This window comes from Pteropus alecto, unplaced genomic scaffold, assembly GCF_000325575.1.
Source record: "Pteropus alecto unplaced genomic scaffold, ASM32557v1 scaffold152, whole genome shotgun sequence".
Lineage (NCBI taxonomy): Eukaryota > Metazoa > Chordata > Mammalia > Chiroptera > Pteropodidae > Pteropus > Pteropus alecto.
This window is the reverse complement of record NW_006432227.1, coordinates 2,484,701-2,495,026: the sequence shown is the minus strand read 5'-3', so window position 1 is coordinate 2,495,026 and position 10,326 is coordinate 2,484,701. Positions and strand designations below refer to the sequence as shown.

Here is a 10,326-nt window from a genome sequence, read left to right as displayed (position 1 = left end):
AAGCTGAAAAAAGTCTCAGAGGGACTCATGAGGCACTGACATGTATCAAAAAATATCTATTCATATCAACAAAAAATAATTATTTTATATTAAAACTTCCTTTCTCACATATAGAAGTCTTTTTTGATAGCTGTGAATGTTTTATTTCTTTAATTTTTTTAATATCAAGAAAATAATTTAGCAATTAGACATTTATTCTATCATCTATCTATAGATCAATTATATATCATCTATCTCTCTATTTGTCTATCTATTTATCTATCCATCATCTATCATCTATCTATCAACCCATCTAATCTCCAAAAGCAGAGGTCCTGTCTAATCGTAAATTGATATAGTGACAAATATGCTGCATCCAACTGACAAGTGGAGCAGAGAGGAAGTTAATACAGAGAACCAGTGGAAAGATCAGCTTGTTTTATTTCCCAAATCATCTGCTGAAGATGAGAAAGATCTTTGCCCCCAATTTAAAACTAAACATTCAAGACTTTCCATAACAATGTCAGCCAATAATAACATGGCATGTCTTCGATATATTCTATATCTCTTCCAAATAGTCTATGCATTAACACTCCTGTACCTTCATTCCATTGCATCAATGACCTCCTCTTCTATTGCATTTTCTTCCCCTTTGTACTTCCTTCCACTCACCTGGTTAATGTTTCCAAAAGCTATTTAGATAGTGAACTACTGTGAACCTATATAGCCACAAAAGGAGCTAAAAATATAGTGTAAGTGGACCTAAGTAAAATGGAAAATAGCAATAATGATGTCATGAAATATTCAGATTTGATGATATTCACAAAATAGAGATAATTATTTGTCCAGTTTAAATGTAGCTATTGTTACCCTGGCTTTTTTACTGCTGAATTTGCTTTAACTAGTAAAGTAAAAAAGAAATAAAAGACTTATTTTAGTTGAAAAATTCAATTAAGCCTCTCATTTCAATCAACGATAGCCCTACACAGTTTTAAATGAACAAAAGTTTACTGTTTTAAGTGTGGAATATCTTCTGTTATATATATATAAAGTTGTATTAACTTAGGAAAAATGCAAAATCGCTAAATGGAATAAGACATTCTTAATTGAATGTAACCTTTCTAATACAGTGCAATACATTCTTATAAAAGACAGGCTCACAGTTTAGATCCCTGATCAGAAATATGAAAATCAGAAAGCTTTAAAGAAGAATCTGTCTTCTTTCAGGGTAGAAAATGCTTTAAGAAACTACCTCAAAGGCAAATGATGCTGTCTCCTCCAAAAAAATTCTTCGCAAAAATGGAGAAAGTAGCTAACTTGAAAATGTTCCTGTCTACAGACATACCACCTTGAACACACCCGATCCCATCTGATCTCGGAAGCTAAGCAGGGTCGGGCCTGGTTATACTTGTATGGGAGACCACCTAGGAAGACCAGATGCTATAGGCATAAAAAAATAATAATAATTTTTTTTAAAAAAAGAAGAAAATGTTTCTGCATGTTATTAGAAAAATGCACATGACTTTCTTTGTCAAAACTATTTCTTGATTTTTGTGAGGGCTTTTTACATAGAACCACATAAATTCCCAATATGTGATTACTACATCTAAGATATTGAGTTATGTGACTTAATCGCTATGAATGTCTTCACTATTAATTAGATAAAATAATGCATTTCTTAAAAAAGAAATCGTAGGATTAAATAGCCTTTTTAAGTCCTTAGCACAGAGTCTAGCACATACTACAGTCAACAAGAGGTACCTTATTATTGTAAAAGTTCTAAAAAATAATTTTTTTAGAAGAGGGATTTTGGAAGAAACGACCTTTTTCTACGAAATGTAGTTGCATTTTTTCTAATGATTTGAGCAGTGTCACATATGAAAACTAACCTGTCATACAATGATGAGAGAAAAAGAGGAGAGAGAGAGAGAAAGAGAGAGAGAGAGAATATAAATATGGAGACCAAAATAAATTTTAGTAAGATAGTAATGATAAATGGCCAACAAAAGATTTGACCTAGAGGTAAGTTCATGGATATTTTACTGGAGAGACATTTTGTTAGCCAAATAATTATGAATTCATTCTTTCCTTGGATTACAAAATTTGTTAGTTTTCTGCTTAAAAGAATTAGAATATTAATATGAAACGCATGCTTTGAGGATTAACTACCAAAGTTGCTACTAATTATTGAAATTAATCAGTGATTAAAGGACTATGAAGATTTCTCTACCAAAAAACTTAGCTTTAAAAAGGATAAACTGCTAAGAAGTTTGTGATGATGATTATTTAATAAAGTATTTATAGCATTGTGAAAGTTCATTTTTACTTTAATTCAAAAACAAAGAAAAGCATTTTAACATTGAAGTTACTTTATTACCATGAAAATCAGGCCTTTGACCAATTTTTAAAATTACTTTCTGGTAATTTCATATATATGCATGTGTATGTCTGTGTGTGTGTGTGTGTGTGTGTGTGTAATTATTTGCTAACTACATAAGAATTCAAAATAATACCCAAACTATCCAGCCTCCAATAGTTATTGAATAAATGGTGCTGCCAGTTGTTAATCTCATTTATTATCTTAGTTAAGAAAATTTTATTCCTGGAACAACACCTGTTTGACAATTTTTGCTTCTATGCACAAGAAAGTAACCTATAGAAATTTCATTTCTGCTAAATAAAGGTCATTGCATGACTTTTTTATGCTTTCATTTAGAAAATATATTAGTATTAACTATTGTGAGACTCTAAGACATTGAGTTATGTGACATATAAAAATATATACCTATATATTATTGTCATGTTTTTATTTTAAATATACTTTTAAATTACTATTCTTGATTCAATTAAACAAATCTTATCAACAAGTTGATTACTTACAAATGCTTTGTTCATACAAAAATTAATGAATTCCTCCTTCTAAGGTTCTACGTTAAGCTTAAAGTACAGTATTACTTATTTCAATTTTTTGAGCAAAAAAAATATGTCTTGGTATTTTTCTTTCTTTGTACCTTTGAATTTGAATGACAAGTATTTAAAGTTTAGGTTTTTATTTTCTTTTTTTTGTTTTCATTGTATTTTTTTGCCAAGGACTTTAAGTTTAATGGACAGGGGAATTAGAGGGGAATAAGAAATAAAAAGAAAAAAACACACAAAAAACAAACAAAAAAACCCTTCATTATATATAAAACAATATAAATGCTACAATTCCCAAATACAAACTTTGTAGGAGAACCTAGACCTTGATGACATTGCTAATGAAGGTTGACACATTACTCCTTAGACTTTGAGCAGGCTATATATTTTCCCCAAAGTAAGTTACATTGACTTGAAAGACATAGCCATCAATCTTTAAATATAACCATAAAATACAAAGGTAATGATTAGGTCCATAAAAAGAGTTCAAGAACAGGAAAGATGTTAGATGTTCTAGAACCCAAGTGGAATTAGAGAAGAGAGAAGTAAAGGACTGCAGTGAAATTTTAGTGTTCATCATTAGCGTTTCTCAAATTTTACTGTGCTTTAAAATCACTTGTAGGACTTACTGAAACATAGACTTCTGGATCCCAAACACAGTGTTTTTGATTCAATAGCTAAAGTGTGAGGACTACAAATGTACATTTCTAAAAATGTCTAGGTAATAACAATATGCCTGATTTTAGGGATCACAGTTAAAGAAATACCAATCCCTATAACCTAACCTATTAATACAGAAAGAACTCTCCAAATGAAGCTGGATAGAGGAAAAAGAGACAGGAAGACATGTGCACGCACACACATGCCATGATTATTTAGAAGGTATTGTGGAAAGCCATTTTCAAAAAAAATAATTAGCAAGAATTTGATTGTAGTTCTATTCAGAAAAATGACCAAAATTTTTTTAAAAAATGCTTAAACAGGAAAAGAATCAAAGAATAAAATAAAAATCAGATTAAAGAACACATAAAAATTGCAGTTTTTTATGTTCTAAAATATATTATAGACAAAGTGAACAATTAAAAGAAAACCTTGAAAGAAGTGATTGGAAGATTCAAAATAGAACTGAAAAGGTTATAAGCTGAAGATGTTGAAAAATTAGCTAGTAGAGCTTAAAGGGTAACTAGAAAAGAAAAAAAAATGTAATAAAGAGATAATTAATATTAAAAACAACAAAAATAAAAGGAATGATCTGAAAATATAGGTAAATATTAGCTAGACCTGATGAAAATACACACAAAATGGACAGAAGATAGAAGAATAAAGGATAAATTGAAGACAAACAGACGAAAATTTGGTTCATAATAAACATAACAAAGAAAAGAAAATATACTCAAATATATAAGAAAACTTTCCTGATATTAAAGAAATAAAATCATATTGAAAAAAAGGCATAATGCCATGTTCAGAATATGTGCTGGAGGAATTAAAAACCCACATGTGAAAAGAAAATACCTTTAGAAGAAAATGGATGAGAATAGATTAGGAATTTATATAGAAAAATATTTTAAAACTAGATCCAAAAGGCACAAATCATAATGAAAAGGGATCATATATCGAGCAATGCCAAAATTAAAACTTCTGAATGAGAATGAGTGAGGTTTCATGTTGAATGAGAGGCTGAATCAGTTTGAGGCCCCCTCAAAAAGGAAAACGCTAAAATATATACATATATTTGTTTTTTTGTTTCTGGAGCAAAACATCTTGTCCTCTTGTTCTTTGTATGGCTATTATAGTTTAATAAAATTTTTGAATATTTTATACATTATTTCTATATTTTTGGAAAAGTGTTGGGAAGATTATATATAAAATTACCCCTGGATGTTCACTGAAATTATATTACAATACTGTATGCACAGTAAAATTCCAACTATGTAACATAAAATTTATTATATAAATTTAAAAATATTAGAAGAAATTAACTAAAATGTACATGATGATTATCTTTTTGGTTGTTATGAGTCAGTCTTTCCTCTAATGTCTAAATTACCACAATTCTAATCAAAGTCTCACGTATTTTATTTTGAGTGTGTGTTACATTAACAGCTTTATGAAGGTTAACTTTACAGATGGAAAACTATGTCTTTAACTATGTGAACCTACTCTGCAGGTGACAACTGACTGCACAGGAGGAAGCCATCTATCTATACGTTATCACCGGCTAATAAAAATAGTTCAGTTAACAAAATCTCTTTAATACCCATCTCTGTTCTGAGTAGAGTCCAAAAAGAGTCTATTCTTTTTTATGCCATACAATCAAAGAAATAATATGCTGTGTTGGGAAAGAGCTGACTGAAGTTAAGAACTAAATCTGGAGTCAAGAGCCTAACTTTAGCAATACTACATTTGTGATTTATGGTATATTTATTAACTTTATTAAGCTTCAGTTGAAGACAAACTTCTGAAACGTGAATGATAGTAATAATAATTGTACAAAGTTGCTGTGGTAAGTAAATGAGACCATTATGTAGATTTGTTTCAATATATGCTACACATTTTCTTAATACATACAATATTACTGGAAAGGAAGCAGATACTGGGGAGCAACATTTTGAGGCAGCAGAAGCCATGAGTAAACCAAGACTTGGGTTAGAGGAAGTTATCTGTAGGTATTAGAAACAGTGGAAGACACATGATTTTGGTGGGCCCATAATGGTGAACTTACAGAATCAGGAGCACCTTATCTTTTGCAAAAAAAAAAAGACATCCTCACCATTTTGTCTGATGTCCATTCTGTCCTGATCTACATTCTGTAACCATAATAATTTGCTGTGTGTCTTAATACATTTCTATTTTTCCAGTACTTTCCAGGTATCCACATAATAAGTCCCCATTAATTAAGGCAGTTAGGCACATCTCTGCCTTCTAAACATAGCCCACAGTTCCATCTGAGAGTCATTTAGAGATCATGTTCTATTGGACATTCTTATCTACATTTTACTTAAATATTTCCTAAAGTCTTGTTCCAGGTACTTATGCACCAAGACCCCTGCAGTGTTAGTATGAAATGAAGATTCCTGAGGTCACACTTCTACATACAAAAGAAAACCTCTGGGATTGAACCTTAATCTGATTGTTCTAATTTTCTATTCACAGAAAACTCAATGCTAAATCATATTAGGGTTTATATTTTTTGTTTTCTTCAATCCTTAATCAGTCATTTTCAACCAGCCATTTAGAGTAATTTGATTCAGTTTCTAAGAAATCTACATTTTAATAATCATCAAAAATTCATAGAGCTTTCTATGGATCACATTTGGAAGTAATACTTTAATGTCATTCTATATATTAACCATCTGATAACACAGTAACTTGAATTTTTATTTAAAAGTTTCAGATGATTACATTTTTCACATATTTTTTCAACCAAGATGTAATGGAATGTTGGGTCACAGTCTTAAGCCTTTTTTGTATAATCTATAGAGACCAATAAAGTGCAATTTATACTAAGCATTACATAAAAGCAGTGATTGATAAAGGATTCCAAGATTGCTAACTCTCCTAGAAAGGAGGAAAATATTCTGTCCCCATGAGTTTTATCTGATAAATTCCTGAACACGCAGTTAGCATAATGAAACTTCTCCATGTTAAATATCTAATCTAAAACCTTCAGTAAGAGATATATAAGGGTTTTACATGTGCCCTAAACATGTAGAGGTAGGAAAAAAAGACAAATATAAGGTAAAAGTTGTGGAGGTTGAAACAAAGAAAATGGTTTCTAATAAGTGTCCCATGTATGACCTTTATTATATTATCTTGCATAACAAATAACATAGATATTTGCTGTTCATAGAAGGTGGTTTCAAATGTTCTCTCACCTGCCTCAAGGGCTGATACTGTATATTTAGTGATTTATTAATGCACATTTGTACATATCACAAAAAAATGTATATTCAAATCAGTCTGAACATACTGAAAAGAATTTTAGCAAGTGGAAGGGTTACTATTTTATCACCAGTGCTTGAGTTTTGTCAAGAAAAAATTACTCGACTGACATTATGTCTCTGGTATTTATTTTGTTTTATTTATTTAAAACAAAATCCCTCAAACCATGTTCATTCTGCTCCAATGTAATACATTTCATATATTATTTGACTGAAATTAAAATACCACATTTTATTTGAATGACAACTGAATGACATGTGCTAAGTGTCTTCAGGGGAAAATTGTTTAACAAAAACATATTTTGAAATTTCCTATTGAATCAATCATTATTGCTAACACTAAAATTTTCATAGGAATGAAAGATGAATGAGATAGTGATAAAAGCAAATAGTTTTTATGATATTATGGAGTTTTGCCTTGTTTTGTACCATGTTTGACAAACAGCGACATCTGTCTAAAATCTGTCAATATGATGGATAGGAAGCATAAATCACATTATCTTATGTCAACACTCCTCTCAGAACAATATTTTAACAAATTCAGTGGTATGTCATGAACATGACCCTTGAGAATAATAAGGAGAGAATGTATAACATTCAGCTGGATCCTATTTACATAGCTATTTTTAACCTCTTTTGATTTAGGAAACCTTAATTTCCAAAAAAGATCTCAAAGATATAAACTATACTCACTACAGTTTAAGGCTGTTAACATACCAAAATGAAATTTTAAGCATATATGCTATTTTAAAGTGTATACTGACAATAACATTTCTAGTGAAATCATATTCTTTTTGTGTGTGTGAAATCATTTTCTGAAGCTAATGAAATGAAAGCATTCAATGCATAATTTTGGAGTTTTGGCTAAAATTTATTTAAATGAATTTATAAAAAGCTCATGCAATTGTAATACCATATGGACCCCAGATTTAGAACTAATGATTTCTAGTAATTTATAAAGTGTTCCAAAACATCAAAAACCTGACTACTGAGAAGCATCACTTTGGATAATCGAATTTTTTTTTTTTTTAATTTTTAACTGTTTAACCTTACCAGTGTTTGTAAATACATTAAACATATGCTAAATGTATTTGGTTAAAATATTTCTCATAGGATGGGATGACCTGCTCCTGTCTGGGACATTAAAAGAGTCAATCCTATACTATTCTTTTGTTAGAAGAGACATAGTCTCCTCGTGCTCCTACTAAACTCAATTTTTTTTTTTACAACATTGAGTAAATCAATTGAATTGCCTGCCTGCCAACAAAGAACCATCCTATCTAGTGGAGTTTCTTTCTATTGCTTCTGAGTCTCTTCCAATTATCCTGGAGCAGAGATTAGCATGCATGCTCCTCTAATAGTTGTTCTGTCGAAAGGAAATTAGCCTTAATTCTCATGGCACAAAATGAAGTGATATTCTGATACCTTTAATGACATTATAATGAATGGAACCACTGCAAATTTTAATGTAGGCAGTGAAGAATTATTATTGTTATTTTTATCTTTTTTCATTCTTTACTAAATCACCTTACTTAAAACATTTGCCAAAAAGAAAAATAAAAGTCCACTTCATTAAGCACTGTGTAGTTTTGACAGTATTCTGCCTAATCATTCATGCAAAGAAAAAAACTTTGTTTTCAGTGGGTGTGATCACACCAAGTAATTTAGACACTCAAACTCTGTTTTACCTCACAGTACTTGTCTATTTATTTAACCTTGATAATTATTCCAATTTTTTACTGAAGCTGACTACACACGTGTCCATTTGAAGAAAATAATTTGATTAATTTTAGTAATCTGATAACTAACCTATAACTAAAATACAGTTTGGATTCAACTAAGACATATAAACTTTATTTTACATTTTTTCTTCTATGATAGCTCTTTATATTCCTTGTCACAGTTTTCATTTCTAAAATCACAACATAGGAAAGGTTATAGAAGTAGATAAAGATTAATTACATATCTCAAAAAAAAAAAATCCTGATTTGAGGATAACTCTAACAGTCCTCATAGTTTTGCCTAAGAATGGTGCAAGTGACTCAGACAAACTACCAGGCCAATCTAGAATTCCCAAGACAAGACATATATTAGGTCAGGTAGGACAAGCCTCTATGATGAATTGGCTATTACTGTGAGATAAATGCAACTATGGTTTCTAGTGAGTCTATGTTCCCTTGATGTTCTTATTGAAATTCCCAATAAGGCTGAAGTCACTTATTGAACCATAAAGGTGGCAATAACCTTGGATATAAAAAAAAGTAAGATATTGAGAGACACGATAATAGGAATAGAGCAATCTGCATAACTTGAACCAATTTATTCCCAAGATAAATAAGAATCAAGGAATATTTGGATTTAATTTATAGAAATATAAAACCATCATGTTCTTTCAAAATGGTCTTCTTGAGCTCCTTATGAATACATAAAGGATAATATAAATTTAAATGGACAATATTATTTACTAATAACTATGAGGAGAATCATATGGATAGCTCATTTTTACTGTGTAGAAAGCAATTTAAAAGGGAAAGTAAGTTATTTTTAAATAAAAGCAATATAAACATCATTATTTATGTCTCACCCCCCATTTCTCATTGCTCGCCACCTTCTTAAAATCTGAGGAACATGCATTATAGGAAAGTTACAAGAAGAACTGCACCATTTTTAATGTGGAAATAAAGTCAGAGAAAACATAAACTACCCTCAAATTTTTTAAATGACTCACTGGTTAAGGGCGACAAAAGAGGAAGCTATGCTGTGACCTACTTGATATGTAGATAGGTTTGTCTAATGTCTCCTTGCCTTCCTTGAGCATAATGTCTAGGTGACTGGCCGTCTTTAGTAACTGCCTGCCTCAACAGCCACTGAACAGTATTGTAGAAGTCATTGCCAGAGCTAGAATCTTGAATCAAGATAACAACACATCCTAAACAATTTCTAGTATATCTCTTAATTTCAGCTGTTAGGTAAATATGGCAACACTATGTTTCTCAGCCATCTAGATGGTTTCAAAAAATGTTTCTAGGTTGAGTTAATGCAGAATTAGAATGGAGGTCCTTCCTTTACTTTTATTTCTTGGTGGCAAAGGGAAAAATCAATTAACGATGCAACTTTATATCCAATCATTTAATATTCTAATATACTGGTATTATTCATCTTATGCCATAGTATGTCACAGACAGCACCACCAGCATAAATCCTGAAGCAGTAAGATATAATTTTATTCATTGCTGTGGGCTGCAGTAGTCCTAAGAACATTTTCATTGTCCTAAAATTCAAAGAACAAAAATCTCAGGAGATTGAGTTGTTTCATTTATGCATTCAAGATTGAGGTAAGGGTAGAAAGATTTTGAAAGAGAAAGTTATCAATTCTTTCCTTTAAACATGGGGGGGGGCGGTATTGCTTCCATAAAAGCTGGCGATCGTATGAAGAAAATTTATCAAAATTAGGTAATTATGAACAGTCAGCTCATTGCTGACTTCC

The 10,326-nt window shown here is 30.6% G+C and overlaps 1 pseudogene; it reads left to right on the top strand.

Annotated features, from left to right (window-relative positions):
• Positions 1-1,310: 1,310 nt before the first annotated feature.
• Positions 1,311-1,428, top strand: LOC112475913 (annotated as a pseudogene).
• Positions 1,429-10,326: the final 8,898 nt, after the last annotated feature.